This window comes from Gossypium hirsutum, chromosome A03, assembly GCF_007990345.1.
Source record: "Gossypium hirsutum isolate 1008001.06 chromosome A03, Gossypium_hirsutum_v2.1, whole genome shotgun sequence".
NCBI lineage: Eukaryota > Viridiplantae > Streptophyta > Magnoliopsida > Malvales > Malvaceae > Gossypium > Gossypium hirsutum.
Genome location: NC_053426.1, coordinates 7085066 through 7112835, shown reverse-complemented (window position 1 = coordinate 7112835; position 27770 = coordinate 7085066). Strand labels below are relative to the sequence as shown.

The following is a 27770-nucleotide window of genomic DNA, read 5'->3' as shown; positions in this document are numbered from 1 at the left end:
ATTCCATATTTTATGAATTCTTGAGAGATAATATTTAAATGTTTTCTATGTTTTTCCAGTGTTTCTAAAAATATTAATATATCGTCTATATAAACTACACAAAATTTTTTATATTTATTAAATATAGAATCTATCCATCTTTGGAAGATTTGAGGTGCATTACATAACCCAAATGGCATTACTCTCCATTGATAATGACCATTAGGTGTACTGAAGGCTGTTAATGGTTTAGATTCATCAGTTAGCATTATTTGCCAAAATCCTGATTTACAATAGAATTTACTGAAGTATTTTGCATGTTTAGCTTGATTAATCAAAACATCTTTTCGTGGAATAAAATATCCATCAAAAATAGTATTTTGATTTAGTCTTTTATAATTAATTACCATTCTAGCTTTTCCTCTTTTTATTTCAGCATGGTTTCTTACCATAAAGGCTGGACTTGAGTGTGGACAATTAGTTTTTTCTATTAATCCTTTTTCCAATAATTCTTTGATTTGTATATCAAATTCATCTATGTCTTGTTTAGTATAGATCATAGGTTTGATTCTAATTATTTTATTAGGATTCTTTAATTTTATTTCACAATATCTTGGACTATTTTCCCATAATTTTAATGGTTCTTCACTAAAATTATTTTCTAGAATTTTAAACAACCAATGATTTGTTTCTAGTTGTTTAATTTGTTCTTTTCTTATTGGTCTAAATCCTTTATCACATACAAATTTATGGTTTTCTATTAAAGGTATTTCTACAGAAGTTTTTTCTGTTGATAATATTACTAAATTTCTATCTATAGAAAACGGTAGATGATGATATATAAAATTATTTCCTAATTATATGTCTCCATGCATTTCAGGAAAAGGAAAACACAATATTTTAGGAATTACAAATCTTACATTATTTATGTAAATTGGTATATTTCTAGCTTTAAATTGGATTATGGTTTCTTTACCATCAATTCCTATAGCTCTGATTGGGTTTTTCATTAATTCCCATTTTTCTACAGGAATGGCATTTTCTCTACAACTACTTGTGGTAGCTCCAGTATCTAATAAAGCATGCAAAGAATATGTTTTATAGTCTCTAAATTGAAGTGTAATTTCTATATATGTATAATATTTCCTAGGTTGGAAATTTGAAGATATAATAATATCATTTTTCCTTATTTTCATTTGTTGAATAATAGTAGTAGATTGTATTTCTTCCATTCTAGTATTTTTAGAATTTCTACTAGGTTCAGTAGGGAAAATAGGTATTTGAACTGTTTTCATATCTATTGGTGTTGTCGAATTTGTACTAATATTATCTTCTTCTTCCTCTATTTGAGAATTAGAAGGTAAAACTAAATTATCATTTGTATTTGTTATAACATTATTTTTAAAATATAGTCTATCTCCAGATGACATATATTCTATAGTACTTACAGGTTTTGAAGTACTAGTACCACTTATTCTATCAATCATCCAATCTTTTGGTATTGACAGATCTTTTAGATGTAGTAATTTTGGTTGTATCTCTGTAGTAAATTTATTGGGTTCAAATAACTCAATTATTTTATTATTAATTTCTTTAATTTCTACTTCTGCCGTGTTGGTATATTCATTAATAGAAGTCCAACTTATTGCTAGATCTTCTGCTAAATCACTTATTTCAGAATTTTTTGTCTGAATTCTTAAACATAAACACTCTTCTATTAGAGGGTCTATAATAGATATAAAATAGTTTGGTTTAACCTTAAATCCTATTACACCAGTATGTAAATTAGACTGTATTCCTCCAATAAGTGCTTTTATTGGGTTTTCAAATCTTTTATCTAATAAAACTGCTATGATAGGTATATCATGTCCTTTTCTAAATAAAGCTCTAATTGTTATCATAATTATACCTAAATGTATATATCTAACTTGAGGGTATTTCTTTTTAATCCTCTTAATTTTTTCTTTAGTAAATAATAGAATTTCTGTTAATCCTCTTCTAGTATCCTTAGCGACTGTGTTGCCACTAATCTTTTCTATATGTCTTTGACTCCATATTTTAAACTTAGATATTTTATATATTTCTTCTTTAGAAATGTGATTTTTATTTATTTTTTCTATCATTTCATCGGAAAAATCTTTTTCTTCTCCAATCAAATTTCCTAATTTTATGTCTTGTTGTTCAGACTTAGGAATTTCTTCTAATTGATTTTTAGAACTACTTCCTACATTAAACATAAATATATATTCTTCTTCATCTAAATCAGAATCTGTTTCTGATATTAGCTCATATAATATTCTTCAGGATTTATTTCCTCTTCATAACAAATTTCTAAATCTTGTTCTTCAAGACTTTTAATCATCTTTTTAGCACTTTTTCCTTTATTAGGACAGTTTGGTGATATATGGCCTTCTTCATCACAAATAACACATTTACATATCTATTTTTTTTATTTTTTAGAAGTTTTTTACTAACAATTTTTATTTTTTATTATTATTACCAGTATATTTTTTATTTCCTGGTTTCCACCTAATAAATTTATATTTTCTATTTTTCTTTCTATATTTTTTATAAGTATTAGGACGTGTTGTTTTACATCCAAATTCCCATTCATTTTCTAGAATTTTTGTACAATGACTATAAGTTAATTTATTTTTTACTTGTTTAGCCGCTTTTAGTTTGTAGACAATGTAGAGTTATTCTTTCTCTTGCAAAATTAATTCTATTTCCTATAGAATCTATATTTTCTTTTGTTATTCCTGACTCTTTACTATGTTTATCTAAATAAGACACATATTTTTTTTATACATATCACATCCCATGGCGGGGGTAATTTATGAAAATATTGACTTTTCCAAAATTCCATATTTTCATTTTTTAATTTTTGATATTCATGAAGAAATTTTTTAGAAAATTCTTCTAGATATCTAATATCACATAATTTAATTTTTGACAAGGTATAACTAGCTATACTATCTTGATCTTTTTTATCAAAATAACCACAAAATTCTGTTTTTAGAATATTTGTTAATCCTTTTAAAAGATCTTTAGGAGTACCTATTTGATTAATTAGTTGTCCTTTTTGGACTTTTCCTACTTCTGATTCTTCCCAACGTCTTAAGAATTGTAAAACATCTCCTTGAAAAGTTCCTACAAAATAATTTAAAAATTTTTCTTTTGACCAAGAACCGTTGTTGTTTACAACTATTGTAATTGACTGTGCCCAATCATCTATGGTTTTTTCATAGTCTGATATTGAAATATTAGTCAAATCTAAATATATTCCACCTTGAGCCACATTTCTTTTATTTAAATCATCTATCCTATGTGGTATAGGTATAGTTTGACTTGGTTGTTGATTAGAAGATTCGCCTGTATATTCAGTTTTAACTTCATTAGTAGCTATATTTTCGGTTTGATTACCAAAAATTCTTGTTGTATTTTCAACTATCTCAAAGTCTTTATTTAAAGCTCTCAGATAATCATCTTTTTGAATATCTGATTCTAATTTTCTTTTACCATAAGGATCTGTTTGATCAGTATCCATAGGTTCGGGGACTTCTATATTTTCATCCTCATCTGTTGAAGTATTTTCTTCATCAAATTTATAACTAGTTACATTTAAATCTTCTTGATTATCAGAATTACTAGAACTACTACTTTCTGTAGTATCATAATTTAACATATAATGATAATTAAACTGAGTAAATAGATCTTTATGTTTTTCATAAAGTTCTTCTATTAATTTTAAGTATTCTATTCTTTCATTTTTATCAGTACTTTTAGTAAATTTGACTTAATTTCCAATGTTCTATTAATTTTTTATAAGATTGGAAATCATATTTTTGTTGAGTAATATTTTTTCTTCTCTGTTTTTCAGATTTTTTATTTCTATTAATAGTAGAAGATGACTCTTCTGAAGAAGTTTCTTCTTCTTCATCTGATAAAGTTAAAATTATATTACTATTACCATAATATAATGGACCTAAATCTATATCTGATTCCATATTATTATTATTATTATTAACCTGATCTAATTTATTATTGACTTCTGATAAAATTTCTTTAGATTTGTTGTTCAAATCTAATTCTTTAATATCTCCCATGTAATTTACTTTTTCTTCTATATTACTGACTTTATTATATATTTTATTATAATATATAGAGGTTATATCCATTAAACTATTAAATCCTTTACTAAGGGCCGAAATATTATTTTCTTGTTTAGAATCTATATGCATAATATGATTGCAGGTTTTATCTTTATATAAACAATCTGTCTCTTCCATGTTACTTATCTTTGGTACCTAAAACCGTCTGTTATATTATTTTGTCTTAACACACAAAGGCCTATCGTCTCTCACCTAGACTTAAAAAGGCAAAAGTTAGACAAAATAACAGATATATGGGTTTCAAGATAAATAACCACGAAATTAACTGGATTGTAAATTAAAGATAAGAACTTACAATAAGTATTATGATATGAATTCCTCCAAGAACCGTAACTCCAGGGGCCTCTGATACCAATTACAAAACAATGTTTGAGTGCGGAAGATGGATATTTTATTAAAAGAAAAGGAAAGATTTTTACAAGGAAAGGTTGTTTACAGAAAGAATACTGAAACTATCCTTACCTCACTAAACTGTTCTCCAAGCAATCTTATGCTATTTACCACAGCCATAATCCTATCTGAATACTGTTTGATAGTTTTTTCCTCTTTCATCTTCAAGTTCTCGAACTCCCTTCTCAGATTCAACAACAACTGCTGTTTTATCCTCTCAGTACCTTGGAACTCCTCCTTGAGCTTGTCACCGGCTTGCTTTGGAGTCTCACAAGCCATAATCCTTGTGAAGATCATATCTGACACACTATTTTGGATGTAAGACATGGCCTTGTATCTTTTAGTTCTTTCATCAGAGTGTTGTCTGATTTGAGCCATTGTTGGGTTGGCTCTTAGAGGTGCTGGTTCAACATCTGAGTTGATAACCTTCCATAGGCCGAATGCCTGTAGGTAGGTCTTCATTTTAACCACCCATATGTGATAGCCTTCTCCATTGAACACTGGTGGTGCAGCTGGTTAGAAGCCTGATGTAGCCATTGTTTTAAAGGTTGAAATATGACAGGTCCACTAAGAAATGAGTTCTGGTACCAATTGTTGGTGTTTTGGGACACTTTATCCGGAGGAAGTATGAAGCTTAGTCTGGAACTTAAGCAACAATGTAATAAATCAGGATGAAGAATGAAGAAAACTTGAAGTTAAAGTCTGGTGATTTTGAGCTTGAAAAATAGAATAGAATTGAAAACAAAGAAAAGAGAGAGTATTTTGGATGAAATTATAATGAATTTTCATTACTTGAATGAAGGCTAAAAGCCAATACATATACCAGACACAAGCTGGTCAAAAATGAACAAATTTCACCTAAACAAACACCTACTTCCACCAAGCAACATTGAAACTTCTAAAACATTATTTGTACCCAAAGATAAATTGATTTATCAGTCCATCAGTACCTAATTACATCAAAAACAATGTCAACTTAGTTCAAATCTGACTAAATTAAAAAAAAATATTTAAGGTAACTAAACAGAATGAAATACGATAGCAGTAATGTACTTCAGCATCTGCATGCATACTTCATGTGCTGAAGGTATGGCTTGATTTGCTTCTTTATACTTCATCTGCATAACTTACGCTACATAGTCAGCTCATTGCTACTTCATGTGTTGTATGCATACTTCATCCGGTAATAATATAGCAGCTTGATATTCCAGCTTGATCTTCAACACTTCATCCACATGACTTGTGTTGCTTGGTCTGCTCCTTGGTTACTTCTTATGCTATATGCAAGCCAACTCCAACAAATATATAGGGAGAGAGAGAGAGAGAGAGAGAATTGAAACACGTTGAATACGGTGGTCCAACAGCTGATATGGTTTTTATAATGCCGGCATAAGAAGAAATTAGTTTGTTTATTCACTGGATACCTAATGGCATTTTGAGACGTCGCTATTGGAATTGAAGAAGGAGCATGAGGAGATGATGACGATCCACTATTTTGACCATTTTGATCATTCATTGATTGAGCTGAATATAATAAGCTTCTTGGGATAGAAGGGAATGGAATTGCAAGGGAAATGGGAATGAATGCTTCCACTTCTTTTATATATCGTTTTATACAAAGAAAATGAAAGCAGCTACATACATAGTTTCTTATTTAGCTATAACTTTCAATACTAAAAGGGATCGCACGGCAAAGCGCCAGCTAAAACCATATATAAAAATAATATATTTTATGATTAAAAACTGAGTTCAAGTTATTCAGTTATGCGAAAAGCGTTTCTCTTAGAGTCATCTGCAGACCAAACAAATATGCCATGAAGTTTGTTCTCACTCTTGAGCCTAGTGCAGGTGGTAAAGAATCAGTTTTCCGGTGTCAAGCCACTGCTCCCATTGCTCATAAAGCTGGCTAAAACCTTACCATAATTATAGTTAGAGCTTTGGGTGTTGAAGTAATTGATGAATTGAGAGACCGTTGTTCCTTGATCATAGGTATCAAACTGAAAGTTGGCATAGTCTTTGAGGTCACCATAGCTTTTCCACAAAGCCTTGTAATGGTTTTGAACATCATCAAATGGAGCTATGGAAGCAAAAGAGATGACTCCATTATTCTTGAGGGTTTTTTATAAGTTTCCCAATGTACCCAGAAAAAGTGTCAATGATAGCATTGAAGTGTTCATAGTCAATATCAATCCCATCCAAGTTGTACTTAGGGGTGAAGCCAGAATAAATTTTTAGGGGGTCGAATGAAATTTTAATTTTTTTTATAGTCTATATATTTATAATTTTTAAAGGATTAAATCAAATTTTTATAATTTTAGGGGGGCCAAAGTACAATTTTACCTTTACTAATTTAAAATTTTAAAAAAAATTCAAGGGCCTAAATATAAATTTTTCATTTTAGGGGGGACAGGGCCACTGCCCCCTATATCCGCCTCTGGTTGTACTCTTTTGATGATGTTGTGAGTGAAGAAACCGCATTGGAAACCCAAGTTGTATATCTACTTATTAGCGACTATTTTATTAAACAAATTTGTTTGTTAAAATACAAATATACAAAGACGAAAATACTACACTAAGTACATTAAATCCAACAGAATCAATGTAGAATTTTCTTTTTTATAGAATTTGATATTCTGGAAACAATTTAATTTTGGGCATTAAACACTAACACATCTTGTCATGGCACAAAGCTCTTTTTCTTAAACATGACATTATGACATAGTTTGCTTTTCTCTTTTTTATAGTTTGACATTTTAATATGCTAGAAATATGAATTTCTCCAATTCAAGCAATTAGAACAACCTAATGTCTCTAGTCAAATTGGTGTCAAGATTCAAACTTCTTAATTGCTTAGTATACCTTTCTAACTTTATTAACAAATGATAGTTATTTCCATAAATAGTACAATATAAAGACATCCCCAACGAAGCTTTATAAGTTGCTCGATAAGCCTACAATGCATCATCTAGCCGAACTGATAGATCTTTCCAAGATGGGTTCACTGTTTTCTCCAAGATTTGCTTAATCTCATGGTTTGAAACCTCTTCTTGACCACTGGCTTGTGGATGATAAGTAGTTGCAATTTAATGCTTAATATTGTACTTTGATAAAGCATTTTCTAATTGTATACTGTAGAAATGCAAACCTTCATCACTTATGAGCACTCCAATAGTCTCAAGTCTTAAGAAATGTTCTTATGCAAAAAATATTTATCTATCTTAGTATCATTCATTAGAAAGGCTATTACTTCTACACATTTGAAAACATAATCCACTACCAACAAAATATACTGATTTTTGAATGAATTCAAGAATGGCCCCATGAAGCCTGTCCTCCATACATTAAAAAAAATTCAACTTCCAAAATCCCTTTTTGAGGCATCTCGTCACATTTAGTAATGTTTCTCGTTCGTTCACAACTGTTACATATTCTTGCAAAATAATAAGCATCCTAAGTCATGGTTGGCCAATAAAACACTAATTGCGAAATCTTTTAAGTAGTCTTTTTTCCTCCAAAATGTCCCCATAAGGCGAAACATGACATCCAACCAATATAACATCAATTTACTCCCCAACCATACACTATCAAATGAGTTTCTCTACAAAATATTGGAAGGCATATAGTTATTCCCAAATATAATATCTCCATTCATACATAATCCTTTTCTTTTATTGGCTTGAAGCATTTTCAAGAAAAAACATCTTATACTAAGTAATTAACGATATTTGCGTACCAAGGCATTGATGGTTTTTCAGCATTCACTTGAAAACATTCTACCCAGACTATCTATTCATCAACAAAAGTTTCATTGATAGCCTAGTGATCTACCAAATTTTGATATGTCAAATTAGGTTCCTCATTACACTTTACGAATTTGTTTTCGAGAAATTTCTATGTTTTCTGTTGTGTTTTATTTAGTTTTGTTCTTCACCTTAATAAAATGAAATAATGTGTTTTATACTCTTTTTCATACCCTAATTGGCCAAATGTACCATTTGAAACCTAACGATCGATTAAGTGTTGTAGGGAGTCATCGGAGACCCGAATGTGAGTAAAAACATCGCCTAGAATGGGGTATTGTGACATCAAAGCTTGAAAGTCGTGGTACCCCTGACAATGCTGAATTGAAGAGGATCGAGACCCTTTACAATGATATTGAAATATCCAATGCCCAAAAGAACCCCCATTTCAATATTTTCACGAGTATTTCGATACCCAAGCCTGGTTCTTGTGATATTGCTACTTGACGTGGAGAAAAATGACTACGAGGGTGGCTTTTGTCAAGCACCAACACTAATCAAAATACAACATCCAGGGGCATTTTGCTCGTTAAAACTTGGGTTTTAATTAGCTTTAAAAAGCCAAAAGTTGGTTGAAGAAATGAGTTTGTAGTTTAGGTTAGAAATCTCCTTAGTTTTAAGGTTTCTTTCATCCTTTAGTTTAGGTTTAAGGTAGTTTTCTTTTCCATAGCTTAGGCTTTACCTTTCTTGCATATTTTCTTGTTCTTCTTAGTATTAATGGTAGTTAGTTAGTTTGGTTATTACTATAGCTAAGTTTATTTACATATTTAATACTTTAAGATTGGTTGTAATTGATCTGTCATAATACGATGTAGCAAATTAAACTAGTTTTTCGCACTTGAGGAGTTTGAATACAAGCATTTTCATTACATTTTAGTTAAGTTTTCATAGTTTAATTTAAATTCAATAAAAAGTGTATTTTGAGTCTTTTATTGACCGTAGGGGCCGAATGAGGCTTAAAGGTGAGCTAAGGTACATAGTGTTCAGGAGACTATTCGAGGGCGTATAAACTCAATACTGGTCATTGTGTTGCAACACGATAAGTTCAATGTCACAACATAGGGAATAGAACGCAGGAATCTTGAAACTACTTTCGGTGTTGTGACATACCCTTGAAGCTACCTCAAAGTTGAGCATATTTCTTTCGATTTTGCGACACAAGTATTAGGGTATCGCAACATAGACCTTATACAAGAAACATTTACGAGCCAGGGGTATTTTGGTCTACACAATCAAAAGTTAAACAAAAGGGCGTCAAATGACCTAGTGTTGAGGACGACAATAACCCAAACTCTATAAATAGGCTCCTAAACACTTGGTAAATGATGACTTTTCATACTTTAGAATTTCCTTTGTAATTTTAAGTTTCAGTTTTTTTCCTTTTCTTAGGTTTTAGATTTCTTTCCAGTTTATTTCTAGTTGCGTTCATTAGGAGATTTGATTTGTAGATTCGATCAACTCTTTGTGGATTCTACGCTTATATGTACAACACAATCAAGATTTCTCTTTACACTTTACTCTTGAATTATTCCTAATGTTTATTTAATTTATCAAGTTTATTAAGTTTACAAAATCTATGAGAAACTAATCCTTTTATAGGGATTAGTGAGTGGAGGTATGACTAATTAATTTTTGTATAAGGTTTTCTTAGCGAATCAACTGTTTGGGAGAGGAAGAACTTAAATCCTAGGCCTAACGACTCTAGAAATTCATTTAGGTGGGAATTAATCGAAAATTGGTATGGCATATCAATGAACACCTTAGCCCCGAATCGATCTAGAATGTGAAGTCGAGAGATAAGCAGTTCTTGCCAACTCGTTAGTTTAGTGGAAGATCAAGAGATCTTGCTAGGGTAATGATAAACGCCAAATTATACATATTTTTACCCCAAATACTTAGCATATTTATGGATGTTTATTACTAGATTTGTGGATTTTGGTGCTCTTAATCCAGTTATTTCATGTTTTGTACTCAGGAGAGCACCAAGAGTCAAAAGGAGCCAAAAACAAGCAAAATAGGGACAAAACAAACCAAATCGAGAAGTTGACATGGCCTAAGCCTTGCCACACGGGCAGCTCACAAGCCCGTGTCTTTCGAGGGTGTCGACCAAGTCTTTCATGATTCACATGGCCTGTCCATTGACCCATACGACCGTGTGCAATTTGACGGATCGAACATAGCTTGGTAATCACATCACATGGCCGTGGCACATGGGCGTGTCCTTTTTTCAAATAATTGTATTTTACACGGAAAAGAATACTTAGGGAGGAAGACAGCCAATCCAAAGCCTATATAAACACCCTAAATATGACTTAGAAAGGAGGCTCCCTCTAGAACTTTTTCTAGAATACAGAACCACATATTGGGAATTACTTGAGGGAAGCCAGACGATCTATCCCAAAAGCCGGAGCTACTCCAAGACTGAAGATCTCTCTCAGAATTCCTTCAGGGGTTTTAGAGTTTTCCTTATGTTTTGTTATTTCCATACTTTTGAGATGTACTCTTATTTTATTATGAACTAAACCCCTTAGATACCTAAGGGGGTTGAAACCTATGATGGATCTTGTTATTATCATCTGAACTGTATGATAAATACTTGATTTGTTCTTAATTATGGGTTCTTAATGCTTCAGTTAATATTCCGGGTATTAATTCATGATTTGATGTGCTTATACAGAGGAGCAAAAGTCTCTGTCTAAGAGTAGATTTGGCATAATTAAGCGGAGTTGATCGAATGCCTAGAAATAGGGTTACGAGATTTTGCCGGATTAGAGTGAAACCTAATATGGGAGTCAATAGATTGATTTACTGTTTCCCTTGGGGTTTTAATTAAGAAAGAGATTTCAATTAATTCAACTGAAGGTTAGATGTTATTAGTCTCGAAAGAGATACTAATATAGGTTAGGGAGTCTCACGGATCAAGTCAAGTGAATAAATCATCTGGTTCAGAGTCAGATAACAAGTGAAATCTAGGTGGATTCCTCCTTGGGTGTCGTCTTTATTAATTACTTTTCTTCAAGTCTTTTTCCAAAATCTTCTCTTTGCCTTAGTTTAATTAGTTAATTAGTTTAGTTAATTAGTTTAATAAACAACCCCCCTTTATTTCTAGGTTAAATAATAAAAAAGATAGTTATTACTAGTACTTTTGGTTCCCTTGGGTACGATATCCCGGTCTTGCCATTACTATACTATTGTTCGATAGGTGCGCTTGCCTTTTCGTCGTGATAATAGTTAGTCGAGGTTTAATCTTCATTATAAATATTTATTCCTTGTTACGAATCACGCGATCAAGTTTTTGGCGTCGTTGCCGGGGAACTAAGATATTAGGAGCACTCAATTTTTATTACTTTAGCCATTTATTTTTCTTGCAATTTAATTTAATTTTATTATTATTATGATTTATTAATTTACTTTTTCTTTCTCTTGGCAGGTTTTTATAATTTATGACTAGAAGAAACTAGTCGGGACCATTACTTTTTGAGGAAAAAATCGATCGAACAGTTTGTTGAAACCAAAGAGAATTAAGGCGCAGCTTAAGATACACGGAGAACGAGCAAGAAGACAATACTCAACCCCTAACCGAAGAGATGGCTGAAAACCAAGGCAATCAGCTACCTCCTTCAATTGCGGCTAATCAAGCTCCACGTACTATGTATGACTATGCTAAACTTCTTTAAAAGGAATTGAATCTATCATAGTTAGACCGGCTGTAGCTGCAAATACTTTTGAACTGAAACCTAACACAATTCAAATGATACAGTAGTTTGTTCAGTTTGATGGTTTGCAGGATGAAGATCCCAACGCTCACTTAGCAAACTTTCTGGAATTTTGCGATACATTTAAAATCAATGGCATTTTTTATGATGCCATACGTCTTCGGTTGTTTCCCTTTTCATTGAGGAAAAAAGCTAAACAGTGGTTGAACTCGTTACCACGAGGGTCAATTACTACTTCGGAACAAATGACCGAAAAATTTTTACTAAAATACTTTTCACCGGCTAAAACGGCTAAATTACATAATGATATCTCTTATTTTGTGAAAATGGATTTAGAAACACTTTACGATGCATGGGAAAGATACAAGGACTTACTAAGAAGGTGCCCTCACCATGGGTTACCGCTTTGGCTTCAAGTACAAACATTCCACAATGGTCTGAATCCCTCGACTCGGGAAATGGTTGATGCAGCTGCTGGCGGAACCATCAACAATAAAACACCGGAAGATGCCTATGAGTTTATACAGGAGATGTCACTGAATAACTATCAGTGGCAAGTCACTGAATAAAGCCAACGAAAACAGCCAATGTTTATAACGTCGACTCAGTTACTATTCTGTCAAATCAGGTAGAACTTCTCAATAAAAAGATTGATGGTTTTCTTAGTTCTACGTAGGTACATCCAGTAATGAGGTGTGACTCAAGTGGAAGAGGTGTGCATACAGAATATCAATCCTTCAATCCTACAACCGAAGAGGAACAAGTCAACTATATGGGTAACAATAACTTTAGATCTTAAAATAACCCAAACAGTAATACTTATAATGCAAGTTGGAGGAACCACCCAAATTTCTCCTAAGGTGGTCAAGGGAATCAAAAGCCTCAAAATTCTCAGGATTTTCAACAGCCACCTTATCAACAAGAGAGAAAACCAAGCCTTGAGGAGATGCTCTCAAAATTCATATCAGTGTCAGAAACCCGCTTCCAAGATACCGAGACAGCACTCAAAAAATCAACAAGCATCGATCCAAGGACTCGAGACTCAGATAGGCCAGCTATCCAAACTAATCTCCGAACGATCACAAGGTAGTTTGCCAAGTAATACCGAACCTAACCCAAGGGAACAACTCAACGCAATTAATATTCAAGATGACAAAGGAGTCGTTGAGCCTGAACCAGAACTGATGCAAGAAACTGTGGTAAGTAAGAGTCAAGGTGAGGTAGATCAAAATACAAACAAACCGGTGAATGAAGAATATAAAGCTCATGTCCCACATCCTAACGCAACAAGGAAAGACCGCTCAGATGAACAATTAGGTAAAGTCCTCAAACTTTTAAAAAAATTACATATTAACTTACCGTTTATTGAATACTTGTCGCAGATGCCAAATGCAATGAAATTTTTAAAAGAGCTTTTAGCAAATAAAAGGAAGTTGGACGAAGTGTCGCATGTGGAGCTAAACGCAGTCTGCTCAGCTATTCTACAGAATAAACTACCCCACAAATTGAAAGATCCAGGGAGTTTTACAATTCCTTACTTAATTGGTAGTTTAGATATAAGTCATGCATTAGCTGATTTAGGGGCTAGTATTAACGTCATGCCTTACAAAATGTTTCAGCAACTAGGTCTTGGGAAACCTAAACAAACTAGGATGAGCATTCAATTGGTAGATAAAACTATAAGATTCCCTAGAGGTATTATTGAAGATGTACTAGTGAAAGTAGATAAGTTCGTATTTCCCATTGATTTTGTTGTTCTAGACATAGAAGAAGATAATAACACCCCTTTGATTTTAGGGAGGCCTTTTTTAGCAATTGTTAAAACAATTATTGATGTTGGCACAGGTGAGCTTACACTCTGCGTGAGAGACGAAACGATCACCCTTCAAGCTCGTACTTCTGGAATCACATTAAACAGTGAAGGTAATGGTCCACACCAGTCTACTAAAATTGACAATATGACACAACCTACTTTGCAGAAATTAAGTTTCAAAGAAGTTTGAGAGCCATGTTCCAGCAATGATAGAGGACACATTCATGAAGAACGAAGGCTACGAATAGAGGAGCTAGACGAATGGCGAATACACAAACCAATAACACATGATAAACTGAAACTACGCTAAAACAAGCCCGATACCTCTCCAAATCAACTTAAGGTTGGCAATAGAGTTTTACTAGATGTTGCAGACCCCCACATTGTCACTACCGCACTGAATGAGGAAATCCCTCTTACGGTACTCAATATTTTTCCATTCAGTATGGTAGAGGTGAGTCATCCCAAGTTCGGCACTTTTAAGGTAAACAACACCTGATTAAAACCTTATCGTGATGAGATTAATAGCAGGAATGAGGAGTACGAACCCCTCAAACCACCCTGACCATTCACTAAAGAGGTTAGTCGAGTTTAGACTATAAATAAGCGCTTCTCGGGAGGCAACCCGAGCACTAACATATTTTGATTTCTTTATTTTTTATTTTTTTATTTCTAACACTTTAAATCATTAATTTTATCTTTGAATAACAAAGTTTTTTAGCACACACGGCCAGGCACAAGGACGTGCCTAAAGCCGTAGCCAAACAGGGGAAGAGACACGGTCATGTGATACAGTCGTGTGGAAGTAGAACATGATTTCCCCAAAACACGGGATGCGATAAAACCCCACGGCCGTGCGATATGGCCGTGGGTGAATTTGATAGGTGAACATGGGGGTGCCAGGGGCAAGGCTCAATTCTGTTTCTTCGACACAGGCGTGCGACACGCTCGTGACGTGAAGCCATGGACAATAATACACGGGCGTGGTACCCTAACACACGGGCATGGGAGAAGCGAACAGAGATAGGCATGATCGTGCGACATGGCCGTGTGCCAGACACGCCCAAGACACACGGGCGTGAGATAGTAGCCGGGCACGACCTAAATTGAAAAATTCAAAAAACACGAGCTCACTTTCAGAATTCATAGGCGTGGCCCTAGCCCGTATGGCCCTTCCCTATATAAGCAAATCACTGTTCATTTTCTTCTTTCTTTCAAAACCCTAGCCGAAATCTCCCCTTCTCCACTCCTTAATCCTTATTCCGGCCACCATTCTTCAGATTCTCACTTCCTCAACCCCCAAACCACCCTAAAATCCACTCCCCCTGCGTTAATCCTCACTTTTCCCTCCATTTTTCCTCCACATGGCTGTAACCCCCACGCCACACGCCAATGCTCGCCACTAACATGCCCGTGCGCCACCCTACAGCAGCTTTTGGTTCACTTTCTCAACCTGAATACTTTAGGAATTTGCTTTAGTATTTTCTATATTTGAATTGTTTAAGTTACTAAGTAGAATATACTAGTTTTAGGATTCTTATTTAACTGATGATGCATCTTTGATTCCAGCAAATGTTTCTGAATAATCATATAAATTTTTCACCTCTCGCTTGATATCGTTAAATGTTAACATATCTTGGACCTACTATATCAATGCTTATACATTTTCAAGTCCATTATGTCATCATCGAGAGGCAAGAAGGCCGTGGTCCCATCCTCAAAGAGACGTAGGGGACCGGGTTCTTCCTCGGTACGTGCTACAGCTGAAGTTCGGCACCTATTCCTTGAGTTTTTGCAAGCCTCACAGGAGGAGCTATTTTAGATACTACACGTGTTACCCCTCACTACAAGTCGCTGCATCGACTGGGCTGTCGTAAAGTAAGTCCAGCTAGCTGATGTCATCCGTGCCCTCCTGTCCACAGACCCATGGGAACGGTTCTTCGCTATTACAGAGCCAACTTATTTAGAGCTAAGTTTAGAATTATGCTCTACTTTTCATTTACAGGTGGTGATGACGAACAATGACGACCCCGATACTATTCACTTCTGATTAGGCGGTCTAGTTAGCGCGATGAGTGTCCCAGAGTTTGGAGTCACTCTAGGACTTTACACCGATGAGTTTATGTAGGAAGAGGACACGAATGCATTACCATGCAATATCTACATTTCTCCCTACTTGTGCTGGAAGGCTTTGGCACCACTCTCTTCCACCTACGACCCTAGCTGCTCGAAGGCCTCAGCTCTCGCCCCTTTCCTACGCAATCTCCATGCCATATTGGCACACACCTTAACCGAAAGGAGAGAGAGCACCGGCGTCGTCAACACCCACGATGCCTACTATTTATGGTGCATGACGAATGCACATGTGACTGACTTGGCATACTTCATCGCCTTCGCCATTCGCCATCAGACTGAGCGGCATCGGAAAGGAGTAATCTCTATCGGCCCCTACGTGACGCGTCTTGCCAGACACTTCAGCCTCCTCAACACCATGGCCCAGTTTCCAGCGCTTACACTAATAGGTCAAATGTCCCCACAGGGCATCACGACTATGTTACACATGAGGATGATCGAGCGCTGACGTGGGACTGATCCTCCTCAGTAACGTCTCACTCATGCCATTGATGAGGACGATCTTGAGGACATTCCTGATGATGTCCCCTCACCAGCACGAGGAGCCTTCTACCACGCCACCTAGGGAACGACCAGTTCATGCGGTTGCTTCATTGGCACACCTTTTCGACTGACTTGCTCACTTCGAGCAGTACTGCACTACACAGTTCGAGATGATTCTCGAGCGAGATCGGCGACATGATAGACAAATGGACGACATGCAGGCCATGATACAGTAGCTGTGCCAGCACTTTCACATCGCCACCCCAGCGCCACCACCTGAGGGCCCCACTGATGAGGATCATTGAATCCTTTTATCTTTTTATTTTTATTTTTATTTTTATTTTTATTTTTATTTTTTTTCAATTTTATTATTTTCTTTTGAAAGACATATCTATATTAGTAAATTTTACTTTCTTCATTTTTCTAATATTTCTAATAAGTAATCCCACTACGCTCTCTTCCACACCAACTCTTAATAAGCTCTTCATGATTCTACAGACTTTCAAGCAAAGCTTCTAGGAATATTTTACGAAATAAGGAAACAAATGGGGAACAATACCTCACAAGTGCCATGTTCAACGACTCAATTTCTTCATCTAGCCAAGAACAGTGGCAACTACCACTTTCCCCAAACACTCTAGCCTCAGAATCAAGCTCCGCATCCATATAACAGGGAGTTTCACCTCCTTCCCTCTTATGATTTTATTTATTTTGAATAATCTATCTTTGTACATTGAGGGCAATGTACATCTTAAGTATGGGGGTAAACATGAACATGATACCTAACTTTTTGCATTATTCTCAAATCCCTAAATTTGATCTTGTGCTTAAGTGATTTTCTCATAATGTTGATAGAATGAATTCTGATTGATCTATAATTATTGTTGATATGTCATGAATTAGACCATGGGAATTATGCATGATTATTCGATTATAGGACATTAGAGAATTGAGCATGATAAGTTGATATTTTGAGAACTAAATTTTTTTAGATTATTGTCCTGAATTGAGGTATTATCTTGAAATCTTAAGTATACAGGAATGACATCAAAAACCCAAATTTTTGGTGAGGTTTTTTATCCTTTTGAGCATATAGCTTTCTTTCTTGCTCACTTCTTTTGTGGTTTGAGTGCGTCAACATTGAACTGTTATTCTAAAACTTGCTTCGAGTATACATGTCGAGATCACACATATGATTTGAGATACTGAGATGATAAAGGCACTTAGGATTTAACCCATTTACTCCATAAAAAGCCTTCCCACATAATTAAACCATTAGTAAACCCTTTTGAGCCTACTAGCCCTTTTTATTGATTAACCCTCATCATTAACCCATTAACCCATTATTGTTGAAATCCTCTTACTTAATTTGACCCTTTTTATCGAGATTGAATTTAATATTGTTACCTCATTTTGTTCATCATTTTTTGTTACTAAATCATGAAGTATGATTTCTATATTGTATTGACTTGATTTGTTCTTTAAAAAAATTGTAATTCTCAACAAGCTAAAGTGAAAAAGAGAGCTCATAGTTCTAGATATTTGTTTATAATTCAGTAATTAAGTTTTTGATAATGGCGTAATATATTGAAATTATCTCGATCCTAACATTTGTCTCTTCAGCTTGTATCCATACCCGTAACCTAGACCCCGTTGCAGCCATGCAAAGACCTACTGATTTGTGTGTCATATCATTTACAAGTGGTGGAGATTTGATTTTCATGCAAGCCTATGGTAATAACTTCTCATGTTAGACAATCGAGTGCTTAATCTTGAGCCTTAAACACTTTGAGTGATTTGAGTGAATCTTTAGTGAGGATGCATCTCTTGTATATTTAGGACTAAAGTTAATTACTTAAAGAAAGGAGATTACCTATGATTTTATTATCAAAATATTCAATTTAGATTGTTTGAGGTTTTTAATGCCCCTAAAGTTGAATTCTCACTGTATGATTTTTCGTGGAATAGTTTGTAAACATTATCAGTAATGATTATGTGATTGAAAAGAATGAATTCTAGCAGTAAATGAGAGTTTTGTTTGAGGACAAGTAAATGGTGTGTGGGTATTTGATAAACGCCAAATTATACATATTTTTACCCCAAATACTTAGCATATTTATGGTTGTTTATTACTAGATTTGTGGATTTTGGTGCTCTTAATCCGGTTATTTCATGTTTTGTACTCAAGAGAGCACCAAGAGTCAAAAGGAGCAAAAAACGAGCAAAATAGGGACAAAACAGACCAAATCGAGAAGTTGAAACAGCCTAAGCCTTGCCACACAGGCAGCTCACATGCCCGTGTCTTTCGAGGGTGTCGACCAAGTCTTTCACGATTTACACGGCCTGGCCATTGACCCAAACGGCCATGTGCAATTTGACGGATCGAACACGGCCTGGCAATCACGTCACACGGCCGTGGAACACAGGCGTGTCCTTTTTTCAAATAATTGTATTTTACACGGAAAAGGATACTTAGGGAGGAAAAAAGCCAATCCAAAGCCTATATAAACACCCTAAGTATGACTTAGAAAGGGAGCTACCTCTAAAACTTTTTCTTGAATACAGACCACACATCGGGAATTACTTGAGGGAAGCCAGATAATCCATCCCAAAAGCCAGAGCTACTCCAAGACTGAAGATCTCTCTCAGAATTCCTTTAGGGGTTTTAGAGTTTTCTTTATGTTTTGTTATTTCCATACTTTTGATATGTACTCTTATTTTATTATGAACTAAACCCCTTAGATACCTAAGGGGGTTGAAACCTATGATGGATCTTGTTATTATTATCTGAACTTTATGATAAATACTTGATTTGTTCTTAATTATGGGTTCTTAATGCTTGAGTTAATATTATGGGTATTAATTCATGATTTGATGTGCTTATGTAGAGGAGTAAAAGCCCCTGTCTAGGAGTAGATTTGGCATAATTAAGCGGAGTTGATCGAACGCCTAAAAATAGGGTTACGAGATTTTTCCAGATTAGGGTGAAACCTAATATGGGAGTCCATAGATTGATTTATTACTTCCCTAGGGGTTTTAATTAAGAAAGAGATTTCAATTAATTCAACTGAGGGTTAGACGTTATTAGTCTCGAAAGAGATAATAATATAGGTTAGGGAGTCTCAAGGATCAAGTCAAGTGAATAAATCGCCTGGTCCAGAGTCAGATAACAAGTGAAATCTAGGTGGATTCCTCCTTGGGTGTCATCTTTATTAATTACTTTTCTTTAAGTCTTTTTCCAAAATCTTCTCTTTAACTTAGTTTAATTAGTTTAGTTAACCAGTTTAATAAACAACCCCCCTTTATTTCTAGGTTAAATAATAAAATGATAGTTATTACTAGTACTTTTGGTTCCCTTGGGTACGATTTCCTGGTCTTGCCATTACTATACTATTGTTCGATAGGTGCGCTTGCCTTTTTCTCTTGATAATAGTTAGTCTAGGTTTAATCTTCATTATAAATATTTATTACTTGTTACGAATCACGCGATCAGGTAACGACTAGTTGATTGAATAGAAACCCAATGTGGCAGTTAGTTATGATTACCAAAGCAATCTAATCACCCATTCTTAGATTTGATTCAGTTTATACAATTAGTTTTCCAAATTTCTTTCTGTTTAGATTATTTTATTCATTATTATAAAAACCTTAAAAGTCTCTTATTTATGTTTTATTGTACTATGATTTATTTATGATACTAAATAGATCTATTTGTGTTTAGGTTAGGAATAATTTAGTACTCACCTCCCTTGGGTACGGTCCTCGGAGTACTTACCTACTTAGTTGTAACCATAATACAACATGAGTTGTACACTTGTGGACGCCGCTTATTTCATATCTTTTATACAGGATTCTTACTCTGGACGTTGGTATGTCTGAAGGTGGTTAAGTTGTTGGCGTCGTTTCCAAGAAGGCAACGTCACTAAATTTATTTTTATCTTTGCATTTAATAAAAAGAATTAGGAAATTTCTAAATTATAGCTACTATTGTTAATTTTATTTCACTAGTGTTTTTATTTTACTTTGTGGTTTTAGTGTATGACCTGTTGATAAACCGTAATTTATACATATTTTTATCTCATGCTTAGCACATTTATAGATGGTTTCTCCTTAGATTTGGTGAATTCGATGCTTCTAATTCTTTAATTTAATGTTTTTAACTTAGGTGAGCATAGGACAGTAAAAAGAGCGAGAAATGGGCCGAAAACGGAGAAAATAGACCCATATGGGAAATCAACACGGCCTGGACTTCGTCACATGGGTAAGCCACACGGCCGTGTCCATTTGGTAGGACCAAAGCACGATTTACATGGGTAGACTACACGCCCGTGCCTATTTAACAGCCTTGACCACGAGCTGGAGCAATCATACGGGCATGTCCCTGTCGAGCCCAAGTATAGTCCTATTTAGAAAAGGCCACTTTTGAGGGTTCTTAGGCATTCTAAAGCCTATTTAAACACCTGAGGAGGCACTTAGAATAGACACACAGAGTAGGAAGCAAGGAATTACTCAAGGGAAGCCGATTGATCCATCTCAAAAGCCGGATTCATCGTCAATACTGAAGATCTCGCTTCAATTTCCATTCAGGGGTTTTGGGTTTTCATTATGTTTTGTATTCATTATTCTTCTGAGATGTTTTCTTTTATAATTATGAACTAAACCCTCTAAATACTTAAGGGGAATGAAACCTAAGGCGGATCTTGTTATTATTATCTGAATTGTACGATAAATATTTGACTTGTTCTTAATTATGTGTTCTTAATTCTTGTTTTAATATTTTAGGATATTGATTCAATTTTATGTGCTTATTCAGAGGAGCAAAAGTCTCTGTCTAAGAGTAAATTTTTCATAATTAAGCGGAGTTGATTGCATGCCTAGAGATAGGGTGACAAGATTTTGCTAGATTAGGGTGAAACCTAATAAGGGGGTCCATAGATCGAGTTAATGCAACACTAGGGCGTTAATTAGAAAGAGATTTCAATTAATCAACCTAAGGTTAGACGTTATAAGTCTCGAGAGAGATAATAATATAACTTAGGGATTTCTACGGATCAAGTCAAATGAATAAATCGTCTGATTCAGAGTCAAATAACAAGTGAAGTCTAGGAGTATTTTTCCTTGGGTATTGTCTTAATCAATCAAATTTTCTAAAAGTATTTCCCCAATCTACACCCTTAGTTTATTTAATTAGTTTAGATAAAAAAATCCCTTAATTTTTAGGCTAGAAAATAAAAATAAAGTAATTACTAGTACTCTTGGTTCCTTTGGGTTCGACAATCCGGTCTTGCTAAAGCTATACTACTATTCGATAGGTACACTTGCCTTCATCGTGATAATAGTTAGTTTCAAGAACAATTAATTATAAATTTTCAAAACTTGTCACGAATATCACGTATCAAGTTTTTGGCACCGTTTCCGGGGAACTAAGATATTAGGAACACTCGATTTTTATTACTTTAGCCATTTTACTTTATTTGCAATTTAAATTTTTATTTTCTTTTCTAATTTTTCTTTTATTCGCTCCTGGCTGGTTTTTATAGTGTATGACTAGAAGAAACCTGTCGGGACCATTACTGTTTGACAGTGAGATCGATCGCACAGTTTGCAGAAACTGAAGAGAAATAAGGCGAAGCCTAAGATACACAGAGGAAGAGCAGGAGGACAATATTCACACTACAACCGAGGAGATGGCTGAAAACCAAGAAAATCTGTTACCTCCTGCGATTGCTGCTAATCAGAATCCTGCTCCGCGTACTATGTATGATTATGCTAAACCTTCTTTAACAGGAACTGAATCGAGCATAGTTAGGCCTGTTGTTGCTGCAAATAATTTTGAACTGAAACCTAACACCATTCAAATGATCCAACAGTTTGTTCAGTTTGATGGTTTGCAGGACGAAGACCCAAATGATCATTTGGAGAATTTCTTAGAGTTTTGCGACACTTTTAAAATCAATGGCATTTCTGATGATGCCATTCGCCTTTGGTTATTTTTATTAAAATATTTTTCGCCGGCTAAAACAACCAAATTACGTAATGATATTTCTTCTTTTGTGTAAATGGATTTAGAAACACTCTATGATGCATGGGAGAGATATAAGGATCTCTTAAGAAGATGCCCTCACCATGGGTTACCACTCTGGCTACAGGTTCAAACGTTTCACAATGACCTGAATCCTTCAACTAGACAGATGATTGACGAACTGCTGGAGGAACTATCAATAATAGGACACCTGAGGATGCTTATGAATTTATATAAGAGATGTCACTGAATAATTATCAGTGGCAAGTCATGAGAACAAAACCAACGAACACAGCTGGCGTTTTTAACGTCAATTCGGTCACCATGTTCTCTAATCAAGTAGAACTTTTGAATAGAAAAATTGACGGTTTTCTTGGTTCTTCACAGGTTCACCCAGTAATGCAGTGCGAAGCAAGTGGAGGTGGATCAAGCAATTCAGAATACCCACCCTATGGCCACAACATAAAGAACGAGCAGTTAAATTACATGAGTAATAATCCTCGATCTCAAAATAATGCTTATAGTAACACTTACAATGCAGGTTAGAGGAACTACCCAAATTTTTCATGGGGAGGCCAAGGAAATCAGAGACTACCACCCCCTCCAGGCTTTCAACAACCATCGTACCAGTAGGAAAAGAAGCCAAACCTTGAGGAGATGCTAACAAAATTCATCTCGGTGTCAAAAACTCATTTTTAGAATACCGAGACAGCACTTAAGAATCAACAAGCGTCGACCCAAGGGCTCAAAAATCAGATAGGCCAGCTCGCTAAATTGATATCTGAACGACCACAAGGTAGCCTGCCAAGTAACACTGAATCTAACCCAAGGGAGCAACTCAATGCAATTACCATTCAAGATGAGGAAGGGTTAGTTGCACCTGAACTAGAACCGAGGCAAGAAACTGTGGTAAGTAAAGGTAAAGGTGAGGTGGACCACAATGACCAAAAATAGGTAAGTAAAGAGTACAAACCACGTGTACCATACCCAAATGTGACAAGGAAAGACCACTCAGACAAACAATTCGGTAAATTCCTTAAACTTTTAAAGAAATTACATATTAACTTACCGTTTATTGAAGCTCTTTTTCAGATGCCGAACGCAGTTAAATTTTTAAAGGAGCTTTTAGCAAATAAGAGGAAGTTAGATGATGCATTGCATGTGGAGATAAATGCAGTTTGCTCAGCCATACTACAGAATAAGCTGACGAAAAAATTGAAGGATCCAAGGAGTTTTACCGATTCCTTGTTTAATTGGTAGCTTAGATGTTAATAATGCTTTGGCTGATTTAGGGGCTAGTACAATGTCATACCTTATAAAATGTTTAAACAACTAGGTCTTGGGAAACCCAAATAAACTAGGATGAGCAGTCAATTGGCCGATAAAACTATCAGATTTCCTAGGGGTATTATTGAAGACGTACTTGCTAAAATTGACAAATTTATATTCCCAGTTGATTTCGTTATTCTAGACATAGAGGAGGATAGTAATGTGCCTTTAATTTTAGGAAGGCCCTTTTTAGTAACTGCCAAAACTATAATTGATGTTGGTACAGGTAAACTCACACTTCATGTGGGAGATGAAACAATCATCCTTCAAGCTCATAATTCAAATAAGACATCGAAAATTGAAGGTGGTTATATAAATCATACTATTAAAACTGACCATGTGGTGCAACCTACTTTGCAGGAAACAGGTTCAGAGAACACACCTGAGCCATGTTCAAATAACGACAAAGGACCTATCTATAAAGAACGAAGGCTACAAATCGAAGAACTAGATGAATGGTAGACACATAAACCGAGGACACACGATAAACCAAAACCACGTCATAACAAACTCAATATCTTACAAAATCAACTTACGGTTGGAGACAAAGTACTACTAGATGCAGCAGACCCTCGTATTGCCACTTCTGAACCTTACGAAGCAATCCCTCTACAGTACTCAGTATTTTCCCATATGGTACAGTCGAGGTAATTCATCCCAAATTCGGCACTTTTAAGGTAAACAGTACTCGCCTTAAACCTTATGTTGATAAAATTGATAGCAGGGATGAGGAGTGTAAACTCCTCGCACCACCATGACCATGCAATAGAAAGGTAAGTTGAGCTTAGACTATAAATAAGTGCTTCTTGGGAGGCAACCCGAGCACTAACGATGTTAACTTCTTTAAAAATTTAATTTTTGACATCTAATCACTAATTAAGTTATTGAAACATAGGTTTTCTAATCCACACAGCTGGGTACACGGGTGTGCCTTAGGTCGTGCTCACACCACGAGAGAAGACACAGCTGTGTGAAAATAGGGCAAAATTTTTCCTTAAAACGGGATGCGATAAGTTTCCATGGCCATACGACGTGGCCGTGGGCGAGTCTATCAAACTAACACGGGTGTGTGACACGCCCGTGTCTATAAACCGTGGTTGAAACTGAGAATTTAGTACAGACGTGTTACACGCCCGTCCCCATCAACCGTGCTCAATACTGATAAAATACCACGGGCGTGGGAGAAGCGAACGAAGCAGAACACGGCCATGCAACATGGTCGTGCGACACGACCGTGTGTACCTACATATCCAAGTAACACGAGCGTGGGCCGAATGTTAGACATGCCCAAATTTAAAAATCGCGAAACACACGGGCAAAAAAATTAGGGCACACGGGCGTGCCCCATGGCCATACGCCCCAATTTCTTTATAAAAACCTATTATTTATTTTATTTTTATCTTTATATTTTGAAATTACTTTTTATTTCCTTTTAACACTATTTTATCTTGAGATTTTATAATTTTTATTCGGCTATTTCTTTACCAGTAATTATGCTTCTTTATATTTCCTAAAAAGTTACTGATTCTATCACAGTTAGAAAGAGCTCCAAAGCTTATCATCACTTAGGAACTAAAAACTCCACTGGAAAAGGTTCTCCACGACTGCCATGTCCTACTCAACCACGACCATAGCTACTACCAGATCTAATATTTTTTTGGCGCAGGACTTAAGGACTAATGAACCTCTACCACCATCAGAGTATCCTCCTCTAATCTTATCATTACCTTGGCCGATTATTCTCTACAACTCCAATTCAATGAGTCCATTCATCATTCAAGAAGTTTTACTTCTCTCCCTATCTTATTATCTTATATCTATATTGCCATGAATCTAACTTTGTACATTGAGGACAATGTACATCTTAAGAGTGGGGGGTTATTTATTTCATTATCAGAAAAATCCCTGAATTTTGTCTTGTTCTCATGTGATCTTCTCATACCACTATTAGAATGAATTTTGATTAAGTTATGATTTTTATTGATATGTCTTGAATTAAAACATAGGCATTTATGCATTGATCGTTTAAACTTTAAGACATTAGAGAATCAAGCATGATAAGTTGACTTTTGAGAATTAAAAATTTTTAGGTTGTTTCCCCAAGTTTAAATATTATCTTGAGTTGAAATTCACAAGTTTAAACATCAAAAAGCCATAATTTTTGTGAGATCTTGAGCCTTTAGAGCATATGTTATTTCTTTCATGCTCACGTTTACTATGAGTGCGTTAGTATTGACTAGTTATTCTAGAACTTGCTTGATTATGCATGACAAGACCACACCATTTCATTTGATATGTTGAGATGATAAAGGCACTTAGGTTTAACCCACTCACTCCACAAAAACCTACCTTCATAATTAACCCTTAGTGAACCCCTTTGAGCCTAACAAGCCATTAATTAATTTACCCTCAATATTAGCCCATAACCCATTATTGTTGAAATCCCCTAATTTGATCCCTATTTTTGTTGAGATTTGATTTGAATTAATTGCTTAGCTATTTTTTATTCTTCGTTCCAATAATTAAGTTCTGTGTTATTTGACTTGTTCTTAAAAAAAACAATACTTACATACATATTAGTAGTAATTCATCGTTTTTGAGCTTGAGTGTTAATCCCATATTCTGAGAAGAAGCTCATTTGTATTCAACTGATAATTAGTTATTTTTCTAGTTAGGTGATTTTTTTTTCAATTCAATCTCGATTCTAACATTTTCTTTCAGCTTGCGACCATACCCCTTAACCAAAGCCACGTTATAACCTTCTAAATACCTTTTTGATTGATGTATCATTTTAATATATAGTGGTAGAGATTTGATTTTCATGCAAGCCTATGGTAATAACTTTTCATATTGACTAATGAGTGCTTTATTTGATGTCCTTAAACACCTCGAGTGATCTGAGTGAATCTTTAGTGAGGATGTTAAACTCTGTGATATTTTGATCAAAGGTGATTAATTAGATAAGGGGGGACACCTATGTTTTCGTGATAAAATGCTCAACTTGGAATGTTTGAAACTTTGATGTACTTTTAGTTGAATTTTCAAGGTATGATTACTTATGGATTATTTTCGGATACTATTGATAGGGATTATAAGTTGAGAAGAATTTATTTTGATTGTAAGTTGAGGAATTTGCTTGAGGACAAGCAAACGCTTAAGTGTGAGGGTATTTGATAAACCGTAATTTATACATATTTTTATCCAATCGGCATACCCTTTCCACTCCCTTTAAAATCTCCTAATTTCTCTCCCCATATCACTCCTAAAATTACTCAACCATATCCCACCTAACCATATCCCAACCAGCCAAAATTGTCTCCAATAAGCCTAGAATTCGGCCTCAACCCCCCACACTCCTCAAGCACACAATTTTAGTCAAACCACAACATCTCCCCAGCGACAGTAGCAAAATAAAATACTCTTCTTGCATTGCCAAGCCTCAAAACTCAGACCCCCTATAACATTCCACACGCCTCTATCCCCTAGACCAGCAGGCATTTTATTGACATGCTTTACCCACAATAATTTAAAAGCCTACTAACTAGCTACAAGGGTTTATTCAAGGAAAAATAAAATTTTGCACAATCCAAGACATGAACTCAGGACTTCTCCAACACTTGTCAGGACACTCAACCACTGAAGCAGGCATGCATTTATGCAACACAACATGCAAAAGTAAATACTTAGATTTTTGGGCGTTACAAAATCAAGTCTAAATCATGCCAACTCAATTCCATTATTTATAATATACACAAGTCACAAAATGGGTCATTACATTATACCTAATTCACATATACAATTCAACTAGCATCATTATGTTCAAATTTACAAGCATATATTTTCTCTAATATCAACCATTTGACAACCACAATACCTACTAACAATAAGCATCATAAGGCCAACCAAATTAAGCCAACTTTCAAGGCTATATAC

General features: G+C 35.0%; 2 non-coding genes and 1 pseudogene across 2 annotated transcripts; all 3 read right to left on the bottom strand.

Annotated features, from left to right (window-relative positions):
- Positions 1–6295: 6295 nt before the first annotated feature.
- The window catches only part of LOC107887545 (chitinase 2-like), a 40019-nt pseudogene continuing 18544 nt past the window's right edge, over positions 6296–27770 (bottom strand).
- LOC121227139 (small nucleolar RNA R71) lies at positions 12352–12457 on the bottom strand. The gene has a single exon (XR_005924784.1). It is a non-coding gene; the product is annotated as a small nucleolar RNA R71 (small nucleolar RNA).
- On the bottom strand, positions 22513–22619 carry LOC121225758 (small nucleolar RNA R71). The gene has a single exon (XR_005923637.1). It is a non-coding gene; the product is annotated as a small nucleolar RNA R71 (small nucleolar RNA).